The following is a 23,076-nucleotide window of genomic DNA, read 5'->3' as shown; positions in this document are numbered from 1 at the left end:
TACTTGTTAGTATTATAACCAAATTTCCAAAATTACTTCTAACATGTTACAATTCACCGTATCTTAATAGCTTAGGGTGTTTGTTGTCCAAGAAAAGAATCCACCGTAGCTTAACAGCTTAGGGTGTTTGTTGTCCAAGAAAAGAATCCATAAATTACAAGTCTAAGTACAATGAAAAATCCTGTGAAAATTCCTTATTCTAGGCAATTTTACTTTAAAACAGTCCCTCTCCTCGCGCCCACGTGTTACTGCTGACTACAAACAACCAAAAGTCTCCCTCTCAAACAACTACAAACAACAAACCAGCGAACTAAAACTCCATGACAACGAAAGATGTGCAGACAGCAGGTTTAAAAACAATAAGCAAAATGAAAAAATATGGATTCCGTCTTTTCCAATACAGAATGACTCTGCCTTTGCGTGTTATAATTGAAAAAACAATAGGATACTAGTATAATATTCCGCGAATAATTTCAGTTCTAGTGTTCTATAAAGAAAGGCCGCGGTCATGAAGCTCGATTCATTTACTGGGTTAACGGCTCCCTGCTTGTTTGTTGATGGTGGCGCATATTGGATTCTGGATCTCCTGGAGCATTTATTGAAGTCATCAGGTGGTTCTTCTTTGTTTTTAATGTTATCATTCATTTTCGCCCTTTCCATTTATTGAACTGCTCCTTCAATTGAGGAAAAAATTAAAATGTGATGCGCTAGATATTGTATATGTATTCTCTTTTTCGTTAAGCCCATTTCAACCCAAACTACTCTTGATGTATAGAGCTCAGTTATGTAAAATTTGGTACTCCAGAAAAGGCCCTTCCAACATGAGGCCATCCTCGTACAGAGATCAAAACCGACAACTTTTACCTCTTAAAGGCAAAGAAGATTGAACTTCTAAGTCAACTTCAAGTATAGGTCCTTTTTAGTCACCTAAATCTCTGAGTGTGTTATGATGGAAGATGTCTGTTAAGTTTGTTGAATTATATGCAATACATTCTTATACCCATTTCCATATTTTTTGTTATATGCTTTTATTTATATAATCATTTTATGATAAAGCAATTCATCCTTCTTGAGTCTTTTCACACATCACAGAAGGGCTTGAAATACATTCTTTTGCCCTTTCAAACAAATTTATTTAAATATAAATTAGTATTGTAAATATTATTTATTTAAATATAAAATAATAAATTTTAACCATGTTAACCTTCTAAACATGATATGTCTTTAGTACGAGTAGTTCCAATTGCTTGTCTAAATACATCGTTGGTATGAGTAAATTGAACAAAAATATTCTTGATTGAAGGTGTGGTAAAAATATAAATATTCTAAAATGTCATTTTTTTTTTAATATAGAATGCTTTTGTATGAAAGCATATCATCTTCCCCCACCAACACACACATACAAATTCATAAATAGCCATCTTGAAACTTATTTTTTTTTATTTTTATTTTTATTTTTTATCATCATTATTATTATTATTTTTAATTTTTCCTGGTTGAGAAAATTTAGTTTGTTAGCCACCAAAATGGGTAACCCCATAGGAGAAAATTTTTCTCCTACATTTGATAGCCAACCAACCAACAACCCTGACAACCACTATTTGATGATGTTATGCCATGTGACTTCGCCATATGCATCAACCATATGCCTTTGCCCATTTGACATTTTCACTTGAATGAAGGTGCGCTACTATTCAAAAGGTACTTTGATCATTTCACAATCAGGTGCTTATACTTGTTTGTTTTAGGCATTTAATATGGATAAAGGGGTGATCTAGAAGATTGACCGATATTGACCATAACATTGTTCTCTCACCTTACCAAGGGGGTAATCTTTAGTCTTAGTCCAGTGGGACCTCCCTTAAGGCCTTGGGGGGTTATAGGAGGGGTACTACTTGGAAAACCATGATTGAGATAACATGTTCATTTTCCCCTTACACCATATTTGACACTTTCCATCACACATTACAAGCCCCATATACCACATCCATTCTTTGGGTCTAACTTGTCATTGGTTCTTTGGGATTTGGCATCCATATGCTCACACTCCTTGAGCAGGGTCATAAAACTATTTATCTAGAGGTTGATGCAACTAAAAGAATGAAAAAGCATATCATGGCCACAAAAAGAGAAAAAGAAGAAAATCAAAATACAAAAGATGTATAAGTTAGCGTGTGGGAAAGCCTCTCATGAGCCCCATCCTCCTCATTTGACCATCACCTAGTTCTTGAGCACATGAAACTGCTTTACATCAAAAGGAACCCTTGCATGTCCCAACTTTGATGAGCGATGAACTATCACAAAGAGCTATGCACGATAATACAAATGTATTGTCCCCAATTTCTTGAGCATGAAGATACCCTCCCGACTAGCCTGTCTTGTCTCCCTTAGGCTAGCAAAAGAGAAAATTGCTAAGGGGACAGAGGAATGTTTTCCCCAACTCTTCTTTATGATGATCTGATTATTAAAGAAAGAAGGGGTAAATTATTGTTATTAATAAAAGGGGCAAATTTGTTATTATTAATAAAAAGGGGGTAAAAAGTCACTTGGAGGAAAAAGTGACTCCATCAATTAAGTTTAAAAAAAGGGAGTTCTAGAAGCTTGGAGAAGATCTGGTGGAGCCTTATAAAAGGAGATCGATGGCCATTCCTTAGGCATTCTATTCTGGTAATTCTCTTCTTTTGATTGGATTTGGCTCAAGAAAGTCAATCTTGAGTGTTTCAGGCAAGATCCTCACATTGGTTTCGGTGGACATCATTAACACCCTAGGTAGTATTTACCGATTTCGGTGGACATCATTGGCACCCTAATTGGAATTGCAAGAAATCATTTAGATTTCTTGATTCATCTTCATTGTAGGTTATTCCGGGGCTTGATTCATCATCTTTTGTAGAGGTCTAAATTCTAGGCCGTGAGCCTCTCACTTGCAGGCCGAGTTGACCCAGGTTGGAGGCTGAGATGTTCAAATTCTGAGGCCCAATTATTTCTATTTGCAAACTGAATATTGTTCTTAAGGAGGCCGAATCCACAAACGGAATTATGATCTGTGTTACCCACCACCTGTGGGTAGTGTATATACAATAAATTTTTCTCCTAGATGGTCCTTAGTCGGCAGCCGACAACCCCTTGCAGCCACTAGATATCTCAATGTGCCATTGTCTCTGCCACCTGAGCTAGCCATGTGGTCCCTCAACCACTTGTCAAGATTGTATGTTTGAAGGTGGGCCTCCTGACCCCAAAGGTATAGCTTTTTATTGCTATAGTTGAGTAATTTTTCTTACTTGTTATGGGCACTTTTGGGCATGATTTGGTGGGGGAATTCAATGGAAAGAGTGGGCTAGGTTTGTATTCTTGTCTCCGCTGCTTGATTTCATGGTTACCCTTGTATCCTAGTCCCGTGGGATATCCTTTATTGGCCATTAGCTTTAGGGTTGGCACTACATGGGAAATCCCGATTTTGGTTGCATGGTCCCGCTTTGTGATACTGCCTACTCGCTTCTCGATACCACCTACATCACTCATGTTCCCCTCATTTTAGCCCCATTCATCTATTTTCCCATCTGGGTCCACATGTGTCCATTGGGTCCACATAGGGTTAGCCTCCCCTTCCCCTTGTCCACACCTTGGGTTGGGCTTGGAACGATGCCCCGAAGGTTGATGCAACTAAAAAGAAAAGAAAAAGCATAATTTGGCCACTCTCAACAGGAAATGTACCACAAGATGCAAAAGATGGTCGGGACATGCAAATTTAGCACGTGGGAAAAAGCCAAACATGAGCTCTACTCCTTATCCATGGCCATCACCTTGGTTCCTGTAGGCCCTAGATGAGCCCCCTCCATCACTAAGGAACCCATGATTGTCCCAACTGTTGATTTGGAGTAGCATTGGATGTGCTCTAGCCATGAAAATTGGTGGAGAGGCTAAAGCACATGAGATCTCCAAGACCTAGAAATGGTTTGGGTAGATTCTATTCGGTTAAGGAGATATTAAAATAATTAATATTTTTAATGGAGTTCCTAAGTCTAAACTTAGGAAAAATAAAATATTAATGGGTATTAATATAAAACTAGGTTAGAAGGTTCTAAATGATATGGATCAAGCCAAATCTAATCTTCGCTGTTGATTAGAGATGTAATCTCGGTCATTGAAGGACCAACAAGAAAAGTATAAGAGGAGGCCTGAGGGTTAGTTGGAGAAACACCAGAGTGATCAATGATTCAATTTTCTAGAGCGGGGTTTGCTAAGAGAAATCGAATCAGTGATCAGTTTGCAGCGAGGGGCAGTGAGTACAAGGCAGAGATAGTGTCGAAAGACCAGCGGAGAAGCAAAGAGACAGATGCAGAGCCAGAGGGAGACACGCAGAGGCCAGCAGTGACTACATAGAGGCCAGAAGGGCCTGCGTCATCCACGCAGAGGCTGCAGAAGTGACGCAGAGGGCCAGAGAGGCTGCAAAGAGCCTCAGAGGGCTGGCGCAAAGGGTTTCAGGGTGACGCAAAGTCCAGGAGGGCTGACACAGTGCTTCAGATTGTGCTGGAGAGGGTTTTGTGGGGTAGACTTTCAGAATATCTGCTTCCGAAGAGAGTTATTACTGCCAGATTTTTTATCTCTATCGGGTGAGCCAGTGTCGCACCCAGTGTACTCAAGAAAAGATGCTCAATAATAAAACCCTCAGAACTGCTGCACCGATTTTCCCAAGTTGGGTTTTTCAGGGACGATTGTCCAAAGATAATAGTGTCACTTGTGTGTTTGTCTATTTCTTTCAGCTATTGATCTGTAGATGGTTGTGACTATATTGTGTTTATTTCAGTATTTATATGGTTAAACAACTTGTTAGTAATTAAACAAGTAGGCGAAATAAACCAGAGAATACAGATAAAATTTCTAATGGGTAATACTTAGAAATTTCAACATGGTATGGGAGCGTTGCAGATCACAGGAGAGCTGAAGGCACCAACTAAATCAGAGCACTTGTAGCAGAAACAACTGTCCTGAGTGACAAAAGCTGTTCCTAGCAGAAAACAGTAGAGAAGGGTTGACACAGAGGACCTGCGTCATCAATCCGAGCCAGAGAGAAGCCAACGCAAAGGCTGAGGAGGGCAGAAGAGGCTCACAAAGAGCCACGCAGAGACCAGGAGGGTTGACACAGTTGGCCAAGGGAGCAATTCAGCCAGTGCCAAGATTGCGCAGAGCCTAGAGACTTAGTTCTTCAGCTGCTAGGGCGTAGGAAGCTGTGGGCAGATTGTGGGGAGTGAAGCTGGTGGGGTGTTGTTGCTGCCGAGACAGAACAGTACCTAACGGGGCAAAACCAAGGTAGAGGGAGTCGCTACCTAGGCAGATTTCTAGCCAAGAAATCCAAATCAGTGTTGCAGGTGCATAGGAGATCGAAGAGGTGTGACTCGACGGTTGGCAGGCGGATTTCCAGGAGGGAAATTGAGACTCAGAGGGAGTCTAGCAGAGAACTTCCAGGAGGGAAGTAGCGACTCAAAAGGAGTCGAAAAGAGAACTTCCAGGAGGGAAGTAGAGACTCAGAGGAGTCGAAAGGAAGAGTAGAGAGATGGCCATGAATGGACTGAGGGATCAAGACAGGCTGGACGGGGCGTCCAACTTTGTCATCTGGAAGGCCAGGATCCTGTCTGTTCTAGATAGACATCGCATCAAGGCCTTCACCTTGAGAACCGTGGCTATCCTAGTTGACCCAACTGAAAATGAAAGGTATGACGATGTGATGGCCAAGGCGAAATGCATAATCCTTGATGGGGTCAAGGATCATGTGGTCCAACATATTGCCAAGAAGGAGACAACAAAGGAAATGTGGGACACCTTGAAGACATTGTATCAACACACTTCCGTGCAGAGGAAGATGCTACTAGAGAATCAGTTGTGGTCATACCAGATGTAGAAGGGGGAGTAGATAGATCACTTCCTCGGCAGGTTGAAGGAGATTCGGGACCAACTGACTTCCATAGGGGCCACGTCGGATCAGGAGTTGATGGTGAGGACCGCCCTAAATGCAATCTCCGAGGAGTGGGAGACATTCATCCAAAGTATTCTGGGCAAAGCGAATCTTCCAGATTGGGAAGAATTGTGGGTAGATCTTCGCCAAGAAGAGATCAGATGTCTGACCAAGACGGGAAGTAGCAGCAAAGGAGCCCGGGTCAAGACAGAGGAGGAAGAGGATGCAGCTCTGGCATCTGCGGGGAAGTAGGATAAGAGGAAGAAAAAGGACCTCTCCAAGATGAAGTGCTTCAACTGTGGAGAACTGGGACATTATGCGAACTAGTGTTCGAGGAAGAAGAATAAGGGAGAGGCGTCTGACTCCAAGGCAGTACCACAAAGGTGGAAAAGGAGGTAGAAGAGGATGACGATTGTGCCATGAGTGCTCATGTACCTCTAGAGAAGAGGTGGGGAGACATCGAGTTGTAGTCAAGAAGACTGCAGGCGATGAGGGGCAGGATCCTTGAGGTACCCAAACTCTTGGATTATACCTGGCTACGGGAGCCTTGAAGTGAGAGTAGCAGGATGATGGATGTCAGTAGAAACGGATGCAGATGAAGCGACAGAGAGTGCTAGAAGTGAAAAAGTCCTTGGCAACGCAGAGAGGCTTGCAACAATGCGAGAGGCATAAAGGAGGTTGCAACAGTGCAGGATGGCACATAGAGGTTTGAAACGGTGCGAGAGGCAAAGAGTTGTTACAGTAGCGTAGAGGCAGCAGAGGGAGCACAGGATAGCGACAGAGAGAGCTTCAACATCGGGAGAGTTTCTAGCCTGACAAGGATGTTAGTAGTTGGGTGGATCAATTACTTACTTCTCAGTAACTGAGTTACAGTGCAGTAGCAGTAGCACGATGCAGCATGATGAGAGAGAATTGTAGTGTTGGGAGAAAGGACCACCAACAACACAGATGCAGAGGGAGTTGCCGTGCGGATGTAGCAGTGGCAGTGGCAGAGCTGTGGGCAGCAGTATAGGCCACAGCAGTGCAGAGGATGTTGGGCGGGGAGGCCTAGCATCAACATAGGTACCGGTGCCGTATAATCAGAGTAATGCTCAGTGTGGAGTATTACTAGAGCACAATCCTCGCTAAGAGGGAGTGTTGATTTGGAGTAGCATCGGATGTGCTCTAGCCATGAAAATTGGTGGAGAGGCTAAAGCACATGAGATCTCCAAGACCTAGAAATGGTTTGGGCAGATTCTATCCGGTTAAGGAGATATTAAAATAATTAATATTTTTAATGGAGTTCTTAAGTCTAAACTTAGGAAAAATAAAATATTAATGGGTATTAATATAAAACTGGGTTAGAAGGTTCTAAATGACATGGATCAAGCCAAATCTAATCTTAGCCGTTGATTAGAGATGTAATCTCGGTCGTTGAAGGACCAACATGAAAAGTATAAGAGGAGGCCTAAGGGTTAGTTGGAGAAACACCAGAGTGATCAGTCATTCGATTTTCTAGAGCGAGGTTTGCTAAGAGAAGTCGAATCAGTGATCAGTTTGCAGCGAGGGGCAGTGAGTGCAAGGTAGAGAGGCGGAGATAGTGCCGAAAGACCAACATAGAAGCAGAGAGGCAGACACAGAGCCAGAGGGAGCCACGCAGAAGCTAGCAGTGACTGTGCAGAGGCCAGAAGGGCCTGTGTCATCCATGCAGAGGTTGCAGAAGTGACGCAGAGGGCCAGAGAGGCTGCACAGAGCCTCAGAGGGCTGACGCAGAGGGTTTCAGGTTGACGCAGAGGCTAGGAGGGTTGACACAGAGGGTTTTTGGCTGACGTAGAGGCTAGGAGGGTTGACTCCGTGCTTCAGATTGTGCTGGAGAGGGTTTCGTGGGGCAGACTTTCAGAATATCTGCTTCCGAAGAGAGGTATTACTGCCAGATTTTTTATCTCTGTCGGGTGAGCCAGTTTGGCACCCAGTGTACTCAAGAAAAGCTGCTTAATAATAAAACCCTCAGAATTGCTGCACCAGTTTTCCCAAGTTGGGCTTTTCCGGGGACGATTGTCCAAAAATAACGGTGTCACTGTGTCACTTGTGTGTTTGTCTAGTTCTTTCAACTATTGATCTGTAGATGGTTGAGACTATATTGTATTTATTTCAGTGTTTATATGGTTAAACAACTTGTTAGTAATTAAACAAGTAGGCGAAATAAACCAGAGAATACAGATAAATTTTCTAATGGGTAATACTTAGAAATTTTAACACCAACCCCTGGTTGGCGATGAACTACCCCACCTTAAGGGGGTATCTACTGTGAAAATTTGGATGCCCAAATTGCTACTGCAACAATTGATTACATTTCTTCTATTTGTTAATTACTGAACAAATTTATTTACTATTTCCTACAGTAAACACCGAAACTAATACACTGCAACCTTCACCATTACAATAAAATGCAGAAACAAGAATCTGAACAAGAAAGAAATACACAACACATCTACACAGTTATTTTTGGACAAATGTCCCCGGAAAAACCCAGTGTGGGAAAACCAGTGCAGCAGCTGAGGGTTTTATTACTAAGTAGTAGTAATTTTGGAATACAATCTCTGGATGCCCTCCTGGCTATCCAGTACAAAGAATATCACTGACATAGAGATGAGTGAGATTACCTCACACTATCACTAGAGATCTGACTGATCCAACCACTGAATGAACAACCCTTGGCTGCCTCTGCGCAGTCATTGCGTCAGCCCAACGTCACAGCCTCTAGGGATTGTGTCACCCCTTTTGCTGATCGATTTGCTGCCCAAGAACTTCGAATTTCACCTCCCAGTCTCACACCCCAGCTTCTGGCCTCTGAAATCGATTCCTCCAACAAATTTCTGGACCTCCTCAAGGTTCTGCGCTGCCTCTGTGTGGCCATGTGTCAGCCTGTTTTGGCTCTGCGCTGCCTCTGCGTGGCCCTATGTCTGCCTCTTTTGGCTCTGCGCTGCCTCTCCTAGATCTCTCTCTGCCTTCTCTGCTGAGTATTTCCGGATCAGGAGAAATCTCCAGCTGGAACTATCCCTTCCCCTCACTGCAAAAGATCGCCTTGAATTCGACAATTGCTCTCCTTCAGAAATTTGATCTTCTGATCTCTACTCGATGTGTTCTCCAAGTGCCCCTTAAACCTCTTCTTATATCTTTTTGTTGGACAACCAACTACCCGGATTAACTTCTAATCAATGGCTTAGATCATTTTGGCTTGATCCTCGTTTTCTTTTAGAAGTTTCACCCACAGTTAGATTAATACCCTTTAATTATTTTAATTTCCTAAGTTTAGACTTAGGGTCCCATTAAAAATAATTAATTATTTTAATAACACTGCGTCCGGGTGGAATTCCCCAAAACGATTTCTGGGTATTGGAGAATGCATGTGTCTAAGTCTCCCTGCAAATTTTGAGACTTAGAGCACATTCGATGCTACCTGGAATCAACACCCTACCAGAAATCAACACTCCCTCTTAGCGAGGAATGTGCTCTAGCAATGCAACCCACTGAAGCATCACTCTGTTCTGTAACATCTCATTCTGCGCTGCTGATGTCTAACATCGCTACCCACCAACTACTGCGCACATGCTGCATCTGTACTGCTGCTAGCCCTGCCACTGCCAACACTGCATCTGTACTGCTGCTAGCGCTGCCACTGCCAATGCTGCATCTATACTGCAACTCCCTCTCAAATTCTGCATTCGTGCTGCTGCTAGTACTGCCACTGTCAACACTGCAACCTTCTCCAACTGATGCTGCTACTACATTAGCAACGGAAAAACATCCCAAATTACTGAACAAGTCTTCAGTATTATTCATCTCATTGCTGGAGTTCTGACTGCTGCTAGTCTCTACGCTGACCCTCTGAATCCTCTACGCTACTGTTGACTCTACTCTGTGCCAACTGCACTATTGTCAACTCTAGTTCTGCGCTGCTCATTCTTTGGCGCTCCTAGTCACTGCAATTGTCACTCCGGCTCTCCTCTGCACCAACTGAGACTGGTCCATCCTGCTACTTCTGATCTGGGCTCCCATAGTAAGGAATTGATCCAAGAGGTGGATTCCTCAAGGATCTTGCCCAACTATAGCTTTGGGGCTACAAAACCAAATCACCCCACCTCGCTCCTGGAGGTATGGCTGTCAACATGGTGAAATATGATATACTCATACGTGGTTGCTACTGCTCTGCTGCTGCAACTACTGTAATAATGAGTTTGATCTCCCCAGATCCAGAAGTACTAGCTTCCATAGGGCTACTCCCTTTGAAACTAGACTCCCTCTGAGTCTCGATCTCCCTATGGGAAATCTCTCTACTCCCTCTTGGAAACTCAGACATCCCTCTTGCACTGGAAATTGGACTGCGAATCTCTTGGCTGGAACTGCACCTGCATACTGCAACTGGGCAATTCACACTACTTGTGTCATTGCAACTAGTTCTGCAACTGTCTTCTGGAAACTGACTGCAACTAGCTATGCAACTGTCATTTGAATGACTAGTTGCGTCTGCTAACATTGTGATCCTCCTGCTACTGATTTTGTTGGGCTCCAGTAGCAAGGATATTGATCCATGTGAGAAATCTACAACAACTGGATCTAATTTGCTGCTCTTCCATGGATCCTGCCCATCTGTGGCCATCTCTGCAAAAATGTCGAATTGCCTCCTCTCTCCTCTGCGCAACACTAGGCTAGCCTACGCACTCCCTGTTGGAGTTAGTAGATAAGCTACTCTCTGCTGCTGCTTAGCAATAGAGAAATTGAATTCCCTGTCTAGGAATTCTCTGAGGAAGAAATTCCCTCGGGTGTCTCTTCTTACTTCTGATGCTTTTTGCCCAGCAACTGCCTGCAGAAAATTGCGTCACACCAGAAACCCCTCTTTGCTAAAGCTACTGCTGCATTGCTCCTTCTGCCGCTGATAGATTTCGATCTGGAAATCCTACCTCTTCGTCGACTCACTCAGAGAGAGATTTACCACAAAAATCTTGCCCTCCTGGCTTGAACTTCGCAATCCCTCTGGGATTTGAATTGCTGCCTCTGCAGGAATTTTGAATTCCCTTCTTCCTTTAGCGCTGAGCTCTTCCAACATTGTTTTCTTATTTCACCTGCAACTTTGATACCATGTGAAAATTTGGATGCCCAAATTTCTACTACAACAACTGATTACGTTTCTTCTATTTGTTAATTATTGAACAAATTTATTTACTGTTTCCTACAGTAAACACCAAAACTAATACACTGCAACCTTCACCATTTAAATAAAATGCAGAAACAGAAACTGAACAAGAAAGAAATAGACAACACATCTACACAGTTATTTTTGGACAAATGTCCTCAGAAAAACCTAGTGTGGGAAAACTGATGCAGCAGTTGAGGGTTTTATTATTAAGCAGTAGTAATTTCTGAATACAATCTCTGGATGCCCTCCTGGCTATCTAGTATAGAGAATATCATTGACAGAGAGATAAGAGAGATTACCTCACACTATCACTGAAGATCTGATTGATCTAGCCACTAAATGAACGACCCCTTATTGCCTCTGCGCAGTCACTGCGTCAGCTCAACGTCACAGCCTCTAGGGACTGTGTCACCCCTTTTGTTAATCGATTTGCTGCCCAAGAACTTCGATTTTCACCTCCTGGTCTCACACCCTAGCTTTTGGCCTTTGAAATTGATTCCTCTAGCAAATTTTCGGACCTCCTCAAGGCTCTGCGCTGCCTCTGCATGGCTTTGTGTCAGCCTCTTCTAGCTTTGCGCTACCTCACCTAGATCCGTCTCTGCCTCCTCTGCTGAGTATTCCCGGATCGGGAGAAATCTCCAATCAGAACTATCCCTGCCCCCACTGCAAAATATCACTTCGAATTTCTCTCAGGCAGCTGCTTTGCTTCAAAAATCCAATCTTTTGATCTCTACTCGATGTGTTCTCCAAGTGCCCCTCAAACCTCTTCTTATATCTTTCTGTTGGACAACCAACGACCCAGATTAACTTTAATCAATGGCTTAGATCATTTTGGCTTGATTCTCGTCTTCGTTTAGAAGTTTCACCCACAATTAGATTAATACTCTTTAATTATTTTAATTTCGTAAGTTAGACTTAGGGTCCCATTAAAAATAATTAATTATTTTAATAAAACTGTCTCCGGGTGGAATTTCCCAAAATGATTTTTGGGTATTGGAGAATGCATGTGTCTAAGCCTCCTTGCAAATTTTGAGACTTAGAGCACCTCCGATGCTACCAAAAATCAACATCTATTGCCATGTTTTACACATCATGCTCTTGTCACCTGGAGCCCCGAGCATTTATGAAGAAAAATCAATCAAAGGAAAAAGACATGTGAAGAAGGGTCAATAAACAAAGGCTGGGTAACTCATGTACCACGATTTTCTTCCTCCTACACTCATATACCTAGGTATGGACTTCCCTTATTATAGCTACCCTTGTACCATGACGTGTGGTTTGGATGATTCCCCTGACCCCACTTTGTTCCATCACCATATCATTTTCCCTCTACCACTTAGTGGGATGTACCGTAGACATGTCACCCCCTTTAAAGGTTGAAACCATCTAATAGGGTCCTTAATTAACCCCCTTATTGAGCTTGGAGACACTTGTACATGCTAAAGCCCACTATGGAAGGGCATGCCACCATGAAGTGCCCCATTGATTCCATGACTTGTAAGCTCTTTTACTTGATTTTTCTAGTGATTTGTTCTATTGGAGGGCAGAGGGGAGGCATTGGATATTATGTAGGATTGCAGGTGGGTCTCCATTTGGGGCTTGGTCTCCCTATACGGGATCCTAGCCCCCAGAGGGCTACATTGGCACTTGTAGGGTGAGCGTTGAGAGCCATGGGCCTCCACCATAGCACATATTACTTCATGGATCCCCAACAATGTTCATTGATTGCTCGTGTTCCACCTTTTGGATGAGGATGATTCACTTAGTTCACCATGCCCAACTGGCTCCATGTGAAAATTTGGAAGCCCAAATTTCTACTGCAACAACTGATTACGATTCTTCTATTTGTTAATTAGTGAACATAATTATTTATTGTTTCCGACAGTAAACACTGAAACTAATACATTGCAACCTTCACCATTTAAATAAAATGTGGAAACAAGAAACTGAACAAGAAAGAAATACACAACACATCTACATAGTTATTTTTGGACAAATGTCCCCGGAAAAACCCAATGCGGGAAAATCGGTGCAGCAATTGAGGGTTTTATTATTATGCAATAGTAATTCTGAATACAATCTCTGGATGCCCTGCTGGCTATCCAATACAGAGAATATCATTGACAGAGAGATAAGTGAGATTACCTCACACTATCACTGGAGATCCTGGCTGATCCAGCCACTGAATGGATTGCCCCTGGCTGCCTCTGCACTGCCTCTGTGCAGTCACTGCGTCAGCCCAGTGTCACAGCCTCTAGGGACAACGTCACCCCTTCTGCTGATCGATTTGCTACCTAGGAACTTCGAATTTCACCTTCGGGTCTCACACCCTGGCTTCCGGCTTCTGATATCGATTCCTCCAGCAAATTTTTGGACCTCCTCAAGGCTCTGCGCTGCCTCTGCTCCAGCCTATGCTGGCCAGCTTAGCCACAACGCTGCCTCTCCCGGATCTCTCTCTGCCTTCTCTGCTGAGTATTTCCGGATCAATAGAAATCTATAGGCAGAACTATCCCTGCCCCTCATTGCAAAAGATCACTTCGAATTCCTCTTCCAACAACTGCCGTGCTTCAAAAATTTGATCTTCTAATATTTTCTCGATGTGTTTTCCAAATTCCCCTCAAGCCTCCTCTTATAATCCTTCTGTTGATAACCAACGACCCATATTAGATCCTAATCAATGGCTCAGATCATTTTGGCTTGATCCTTGTCTTCTTCTAGAAGTTTCACCCACAGTTAGATTAATAGCCTTTAATTATTTTAATAAAACTGTCTCCGGGTGGAATTTCCGAAAACGATTTCTGGGTATTGTGGAATACATGTGTCCAAGCTTCCCTGCAAATTTTGAGGCTTAGAGCACATCTGATGCTACCAGAAATCAACACTCCACACTTGCACCATACACTTGGCAGATGTTCCAGGGTCCAATGGATCTCTCCCGTTGTAAAGGGAGGGCTTATGTCATCATTCTAGCCCTAGCGGATGGTTACAAGCATTTTCGATCCATTTGGAGACCCATGAGGATGTCCTTGTGCCCGCACACCCACTTGGGAGCACCACAGGTGGAAAACAAGGAGCTACCCCCTTGTCTACTGTGTTTGGAGTCTATTTCTACATCATGGCGCCCCTTGGACTTCATTAGGCCTCCTCAAAGGCCCAATGACTCACTTTGTTGATCATTCGACCTTCTTGAGAAGCTTATTCTTGTGTTATTAAGCTATTTGGTGGGCTTGTCACTAAAAGTATTGTTATTATGCAGATTATTTTATTCCAGGGGCATTATTAGTCCAATTTAGGCTATTCAAATCCCTTAGAGGATTGTATAAATAGAAGAGAGACATTCTCTCTCATTCATCATCACTTGGATTGGGTTACTATCTCTTGTGAGATTTTCACTATACCTTTTGGAGGACGAGTTTGGATGATATGGATGAATTTTGATGTTTGGATATCTCTCTGTAGTCTTGGAGCTTCTCTATTGGTATAATTTGATGATTGGATATACTCTTTTATACATGTAAGTGCTATTTTCATGCTTATTCTTGTTATTTGCTTTTTTCACATGAATGTTGTTGGGATTTTCACTATACAAGTCTGAAATTTACTGCTTTTCTATACGAATTGGTGGAAATTGTGATCTTCTATAGCGTTGCATCATGTCATGGGCCATGTATGAATGGGTGAATTTTCCCAGAGATATTTTATGTTATATACATCTTGAAAATTCATCATTTATTGCAAATTGAAGCATAAAGACCTTGAAGTAGCTGCTCTCATGCCCTAATGCCATGCACAGTTGTTTGAAGACGTCCTTGATTGGGTGAACTCTTTTTGAACCATAAATTCTCCTTGACTCCATCTCTCTCGAAGGACAAGGCACTAATCCTCCATAGGTGATCACCTTTAAAGCTTATTTCTCTCACCTCCCCTTCTTTTTCTAGGCTAAGCCTTCAGAGGTCACCTAGGGCATTACGTTTCTCATGATTTAGCCATCAAAAGAATTCGTTATCTTTCCCACAAATGCGTTGGTGTGTCCTCTAGAAGCCCTCCAAATTTCATGAAATTCCAACGGTGGGATCTTGAGATATCTAAAGTCCTACTCGAAGATCACTTCTTGCCCTTGGTTTCCCATTGGCTAGTAACCTCATTATGAACATAGCATTAAATTATCAAAAGAATATTCTTTCTTTGATCCTCTTCCCTTCCCTAGTTAGGTCAAGCCCATTCTTGGGTGAGCAACTCCATACCCTTGACTTAATTGTGGGTCCACTTGGCCTTTTGTGGTTCCACAACTTGCCGATTCCAATTTCACAAAGATCACATAAAAGCCAAGTCTCCACAAAGATCCCTAGGTCTAGGATCCATCTTGGAAAATCATACTTTCGTAGCCTAGACCTAAGGATCTTCTTGGCCCTTCCTAGAGAGCCCATCACCTTGCTTCCAAAGCAAGCAAGCCATACAATTGAGTCTCTCTTGTGAATAGGCCTTGGGAATCACCTTTCATCATTTTCATTGACATATCCATTATCGTGATTCCTCTCATACCGGGTCTCCTCCCATCGGTGAAAGTCCATAAAGAGTAGGGAGCCTTAGCTGAGGTGACAATGGGCTATTGCTCCATTATTGCCTTTGACCTGGTAGTTGCTCCATAGGATCCCCTCCTAGGACCCCTGCTAGTTTGAGCGGTAATAATCTGAAGAGGTCAAGAATTTACTTATAGACATGTCGAATACACCAGTCTTGAGGAACAAAGGATATGTCATTGTGGAGGTTGAATTGATAGTCAACAGTGGGCCAAATTCTCTCTACCCTTGAGGACGAGTTTGATTCATAACAGAAGATCGAGTGCATTCATTTGGAGGCTGATTCCCTTCATATATTATTCAGGCCAATTTCTCATCATTCATTGGGTCGAGTTCTATTCATTAAGAGGCCAAGTGTTTATTTATTCAGGAGGACGAGAACTTCTATTATTTGTAGGACCGAATGCTATTTGTCGAAGAGAGGCCTAGTGCAGATCTTATATAGGCCGAGAGCCTACTCTTCTCTGAGGTCGAGAGATTTCTTGTGAAGGCTGGACTGCATTGGGATTGAATACCTTCAAGACAAAATATGTTTTGATCGTTGGAGGCCGCATTTTGCTAATCTTGAAGACCCATTCACATCATTTGGAGCTCAATGATCACCCTAAATTTGGAGAGATTGCTATTTTAGGAGATTTGAGATTGTAATTGTTGCAGGATGAAATTGTTGTAGCCACAACCACTTGTTTCGCTGAAGGTCACCTCCTTCCTACAGGCCGTTTGATCCTTATATTGTACGAATTGTGCCAGAGGCCGAGATCACTCTATTGCGGGGGTCAAGCTGCTATATTACATCAGAATTGGAGTTGAAATTAATTTGTCATGGAGGGTCGAGTCCAACTATCAGTTGGGGAATCTCAGTACCATCTCTCACAGAGGCCAAGTAGCCCAGATCCTAAAGAGATTTAGAACCATATCACCTTTCTGAGAATCAATTTTACCCAGGTGAGAGTACATTGACAAATCTACCACTATAACACTTTGGACGTGTAGATTGAATTTGTGGTAGAATAGGGTTAGTATTGGGTGATCATCATTTCCAGTAGAGTAATTGTCATGCCAAATTGGATCCCAGGTTCACAGTTTAATACAAATGCTTTTGTACTCCACCGTTGAATCAATAAATTGTTGATTGTTCCCCTTGAATCTTATTCCTATCAAAGTTTACAGCATTTCTTTGAAGTGTTTGATGAAATGCTTGTCCATGAAATGTTTGATGAAATTTGTTAAAGATAATTTTTTAAAAAATCTATGGGTGTATTTTAGCGTTGGTACATTACAACAAGTAATTATCAAGAAGAAGTAAAAGGTGCACTAGAGGGGTGGAAAAAGCAAGCCGAGTAGGGTGACTCATGCCTCCATTATTGCTTCCTCCTTACATTCATACACTCAGGAGCTGGACTCCCCATAAACTGGTCCCTTTGACCATGGCACTTGGCCATGAAGTGTTTTTCCCTCCATTCTCATACATCTACACTAACACCTATTGATTGAGGGGTTGACCTTGGAACTGTCACTTCCCCTTGAGGGTTGGAAGCACCTAATAGGGTTGACCATTAGCCACCTCTATCAAGGTAGGGAACACCTTTGTAGGACTTGTTCTAGTTAGATATCGGAACACGATCCTTGTTTGAAGTATTAATATGTCCTTAACATTCATGTTTTGTCCACGTAGATGCATATATGATCTTAGTCTCCGATGGATGGTTTCTTTCACTTGAGTTCATGTTGTTTTTGTTAGGTGGTCCACGATAACCTAGGCCTTGAGGGCACCCACTCCACAATTACGCCGACCTCTCTAGAGAGATAGATGGCTTAGTAGATGCAACATTGAGAGAATTCATCCTCCTGATGACTTGAGCAAATGCTGCATGTCCCAGACTACACTCAGGATCTAGGACGTTGTTCTACTTTGACCTAGCATAGAGGATTCTTCATGATGACACCACTAGATCCAATATGCCCCTAGACTGGCCTTGACACATTTTGATGGGCAGGACTTGATTTAGAGCCTAGATGAGGATGGTTTCCCATTGAGAGACTTGGGAGGGTTTGTTGCACTCGGAGAAGCCCTAATGTTGGAGAGAGGAGGCCTTGTTTTGACAATTAGAGATCCATGGATGTAACATTGTGGCACCCCAACTGGACTCAGGACCCCAAAGGAGGATTTGCGGGAGTTTCCTCAATTTTTGGATGATCTTACCATCATGGCAATTTTTTAGACCTCACTTCACCATGACATGGCATTTAGAGCCGTTATAGCTCAAATTGTATAGGCACGATGCGACAACGACTTAGGGCAGGGGTTGTCACTCTAATCCCTGCCCTCTCTGTTCTAGCTGTCTCCCTACAATAGGCTATGGGGGGTAGTTCCTATGAAATGTGAAGATGCAAGACTTGTTGGCAACCAACAAGTCCGGGAGACACAACTGAATGGCCTAGAAACTTGGTTGATTTAGCAAGTTTAAGGATTAGATTAGATTATCGTGAGAGACCATTGCCTTATGGAGTCAAATACTTGTTTAAGAAATTATCTACCAAGTAACCGGATGAACAGTCACTGCTTTAAGGATGCTTCACTATTCTAAATGAAATGTAGCACATAATATCTAGGTGAGATGCAAAATCTTGGTTTATTTTAGTTAATACGCCTAACTAGGTGAATCCCTTACGCTTAGTTGTTTTGAGGCTAGTCTCTAGAATAAGTTTGTTGGAATTTCTAAGTCTAACTGTTAGAAATCCTTCATGTACTTTCTGATTTATTTCTCCCTACTTTTTCTGTTTAATTAGCAAGTTATTTACCATGTAAATACTGAAAATAAATACAAGTACATGCTTAACACATTACAGATCATCAACTGAAGGAAAAAACAAGCACATAAGTGACACCGTTGTTTTTGGACCAATGTCCTCGGAAAAACCCAATGCGGGAAAACCGGTGCAGCTATCTGAGGGTTTTATTATTAAGCAGTTTTAGAATACAATCTGGGTGCCAAACCGGCTCACTCAACAGAGAATGATCTCGACAGTGGTACCTCTCAGTCGGAGACATATATTTCGGCTAAAACCCAGATGAACAATCCCACAACTCTTAGCTCCAATCTGCCCCACGAAATCTCCCAGCGTCTGCCTCTAGGGACTGCGTTAGCCTCTCTAGCCCAGCGTCAGCGCACTGCCACCCGAACTTGCCTTGCGTCAGCCTCTGGAGGCACTGCGTCAGCCTCTAGAGCCTCTGTGTCAGCCACGCTGGCTCTCTCTGGCATTGCGTAGCTCTTCGCTGTCTCTACGTGGGCCCTAACTGGCTCTACGTGGCCTCTAACTGGCTCTGTGTCCCTCTCTCCCGGCTTTTGCGCTAATGCTCCTGGTACCCTCTCTGCCTCTCTGCTTCTGTATTCACTGCCCCTCAGCTGCAACTCTGATCACTCCTTCGATTTCCTCAGCAAGCCCTGCCCCAGAAAATCGAATTCTTGATCAACTCGGTGTATTCTCCAAGTGACCCTCAAGCCTCCTCTTATACTTTTCTCGTTGACAATTCAATGACCGAGATTAAGTCCCTAATCAATGACAAAGATTAGATCTGGCTTGATCCATGACTTTTGGACCATTTTAACTCAGTTTTATAATAATTCATATTAATATTTTATTTTCCCCAAGTTTAGACTTAGGGACTCCATTAAAAATATTAATTATTTTTAATATCTCCCAAACTGGTTAGATTCTGCCCAAACCATTTCTGGGTATTGGAGATCTCATGTGCTTTAGCTAGAGCACATCCAATGTTACCCCAAATCAACACTCCCTCTTAGCGAGGACTATGCTCTAGTAATACTCCTCACGAAGCATAACCCTGATTATCCGACATCGGTCCTTATGCTGATGCTAGGTCTGCTGCGCAACATTCTCTACACTGCTGCAACATGTACTGCTACCCATGGCCCTGCCACTGCCACTGTTGCATCTGTATGGCAGCTCCCTCTGCATTTGTGCTGCTGCCCATGGCCCTGCCACTGCCACTGCTGCATCTGCACTGCAATCCCTCTCATCATGATGCATCGTGCTGCCCATAGCACTGCCACTGCTAACTGCTGCACTGCAACTCAGTTACTGAGAAGTAAGTAACTGATCTCCCAACTCTGACATCTTCGTCAAGCTAGAAACACTCCCGATACTGAAGCTCCCCCTGTCACTGACAAGTGCTCCTTCTCTAACCTCTGCGTTGCTGCAACAACTCTGTGCATCTCACACTGCTTCCTCATGCTGTCTTGGGACTTCTACACTTTAGCTCCCTCTGTCGCTCCATCCGCATTTGTCTCTACCGACATCCGCCAGTCCTGCTACTCCTCTTCGGGGCTCTCGTAGCAAGGTATAATCCAAGAGGTTGGGTACCTCGAGGATCCTACCCCACATCGCCTGTAGTCTGTCTGACTACAGCGCGATGCCTCCCCACTTCCTCTCAAGTGGCGTATGAGCACTCATGGCACAGTCATCATCTGTCTCCACTTCTTTCTCGACCCTTGCTAGCGCAACCTTGGTCTCAGAAGCCTCTCCGTTGCTCTTCTTCCTCGGACACTGGTTCGCATAGTGACCCAGTTCCCCACAGTGGAAGCATTTGACCTTGGAGAGGTCCTTCTTCTTTCGTTTCTCCTTCTTTCCCTCAGATGCTAGGGCAGCATCCTCCTCTTCCTCCTTCTTGATTTTGACCCCCTTGCTGCTGCTTCCCGCCTTGGTTAGCCTTCTGATCTCTTCTTGACGAAAAGCCGCCCACAGTTCCTCCCAATCTGGAAGGGTTGACCTTCCTAGTATGCTCTGGACAAATACCTCCCAATCCTCTGAGACTGCGTTCAATGCGGTCCTCACCAACATCTCCCCATCCGGCGTGGCCCCTATGGAAGTCAGCTGATCTCGGATCTCCTTCAATCGACCGAGGAAGGTGTCTATCGATTCTCCCTTCATCTGGTATAACCGCAACTGATTTTCTAGTAGCATATTCCTCTGCACGGAAGTATGTTGATACAATTTCGTCAGGGCCTCCTACATCGCATTTGCCGTGTCCTTTTCGGCAATATGTGGTACTACATGGTCCTTAACCTCGTCAAGGATGATGCTCTTGGCCCTCGCCATTGCCTCCTTGTACTTTTCGTTCTCAGCCAGGTCAACTGGGATTGCTATCGTGTTCAAGGCGAAGTGCTTGAGACGATTCCTGTCTAGAATGGACAAGATCCTGGACTTCCAGATTACAAAGTTTGAGGCTCCGTCCAGTCTGTCTTGATCTCTTACCCCATTCACTGCCATTTCGCTCCTCCTCTTTCGACTCTTCTGAGTCTCTCTACTTCCCTCCTTGAAGTTCTCGATGTGACTCCCTCTGAGCCTCGATTTCCCTCCTGGAAACCCCTCTGCCAATGTCGAGATGCCCCCACTCTGATCGTTTGTGTCAGTGTTGCAGGAAGCGCCCCCCCCCGGATCCTAGGCCGGAATCGCGTCCCGTACGGAAGCGTTCCGGAAGCGCCCTAGGAAGCGCGATTCCAAAATTTTAATGCGCTTCCTGGGATTCGGGTAAGGATTTTAGAGAGCAGTTTCGGTGATATGACTGAGATTACTATCTCGGATCTCATAGAAGATTGCGTTGAAGATTGGGTTCAATTTTGTTATGTATCACAATGAATGCGGATTGCAATGGAGACAGTTCTGTTATGTATTACAGTGACTCAATGTTATTCCTATCACAATTTCGATGCTACCTTGATTTCGATGCTATTACAGTGATCACACTTCGGTGATATTACAGTGATCACACATCGGTGATATTACAGTGATCACACTTCAGTGCAGTGATGCAGTCACAGAAACTCGAATTATCTCTGAAATAAAATTTGGGTACCACAGTAAGGTAATGCAGATTAAAGGTTTTGTGCTACCACAGTCTTGGTGCCTCAACAGTAAGAACAGTCATCAATAGATTTTGGTATAACTACAGTGATACAAATTTGGTATCACAACAGTGAGAAAGTTTTCATCACAATAAGAAGATCTTGGTACCTAACACAGTCTCAATGATAAGGGTTCGGTGAGAAGGTTTCACTGTCAAAATCTTGACGCATAACAATGATATTACAAGGATAAGGACTTTGCATCACATACATAGAAATTCGATCAAGGCACTTCAGAGTTTCGATGATATTATGTAATGCTTAAATCAAAATTTTCCCATTTAATTTTACAATTGAATTGCTAAATTCATGTAATGCTTAAAAATTTGATGTATGTTTGTAATAGCTAGAATATAGATGATTGTTGTACATACTAGTAACTACAATGGAATCATGGATGCCATATCTATCTTGATTTATGCAAAAATATGCATGTTTTCATGTCTTCTACAATTAATTTGGTATTTGGGATGTTTGTTTTGAGTATAAATGCAAAAAAATATAAAAATATATATATATATAGCAGACGCTTCCGCGGACGCTTCGCTTCCTAGATTTTTGGAAAATGACGCTTCCGCGCTCCGCGCTTCCGCTTCGCGCTTCCGCTTCGCTCCCGCTTCGTGCAACATTGGTTTGTGTAGCTGCATCATTGATTCGGATTTCTTGGCTAGAAATCCTCGGCAGCAACTCCCTCCTCCTTGGTCTTGCCCTATTAGGTATTGTTATGACTACAGTGCCCCACCAGCTTCACTCTGCAACTTACCCACAGCCTCATATGCCCTAGCAAACTGAAGGTTAGAGCCTCCAGGCTCTGCGCAATCCCGACAGCAACAAAATCCGCACCTCCTGGCCATGGGCGTTAATCCTTCATGACTGAGAAAGGTGACCGGGCACTGCGTAGGTCAGGTCTGCTCTTCTCTGCCATTGCACTGATCCTCTTCATGACTCGAACTGATGATGCAGGCATTGCGTCACCCCTTCCTTGTTGCTTTTTCGCTAGGAACAACTTATGTCACTCGGGACAACTGTTTCTGTTGTTGCTACTCTGCTCGGCTGATGCCCTCAGTTATCCTGTGATCTACAACCACGCTCTGATACCATGTTGGAATTTCTAAGTCTGTAACTGTTAGAAATCTTTCATGTACTTTCTGATTTATTTCTGCCTACTTGTTTTGTTTAATTAACAAGTTATTTACCATGTAAATACTGAAAATAAATACAAGTATATGCTCAACACATGAGAGACCATCAACTGAAGGAAAAAACAAGCACACAAGTGACACCGTTGTTATTGGACCAATGTCCCTGGAAAAACCCAATGCGGGAAAACTGGTGCAGTGTTGATTTGGGGTAGCATCAGATGTGCTCTAGCCACGAAATTTGGTGGAGAGGTTGGGGCACATGAGATCTCCAATACCCAGAAAGGGTTTGGGTAGATTC

At 43.3% G+C, this 23,076-nt stretch overlaps 1 protein-coding gene across 3 annotated transcripts in view; it reads left to right on the top strand.

Moving 5' to 3' along the window:
- The first annotated feature begins 319 nt into the window (after nucleotides 1–319).
- Nucleotides 320–23,076, top strand: part of LOC149141154 (nucleotide pyrophosphatase/phosphodiesterase-like) — a 346,054-nt gene continuing 323,297 nt past the window's right edge. For 2 of the 3 annotated variants that reach the window (XM_089453120.1, XM_089453118.1), the window contains exon 1: nucleotides 320–611. The gene's annotated coding sequence lies outside the window, so the exon portion shown is untranslated. Of the gene's footprint in view, nucleotides 612–800; nucleotides 913–23,076 lie in introns of those variants that run through there. The other variant, XM_089453119.1, reaches the window with a different exon arrangement.

This window comes from Pinus tabuliformis, chromosome X (assembly GCF_031772625.1).
Source record: "Pinus tabuliformis cultivar Carrire ecotype Pingquan chromosome X, CPIR1, whole genome shotgun sequence".
Lineage (NCBI taxonomy): Eukaryota > Viridiplantae > Streptophyta > Pinopsida > Pinales > Pinaceae > Pinus > Pinus tabuliformis.
This window is presented reverse-complemented; position numbering and strand designations above follow the sequence as displayed.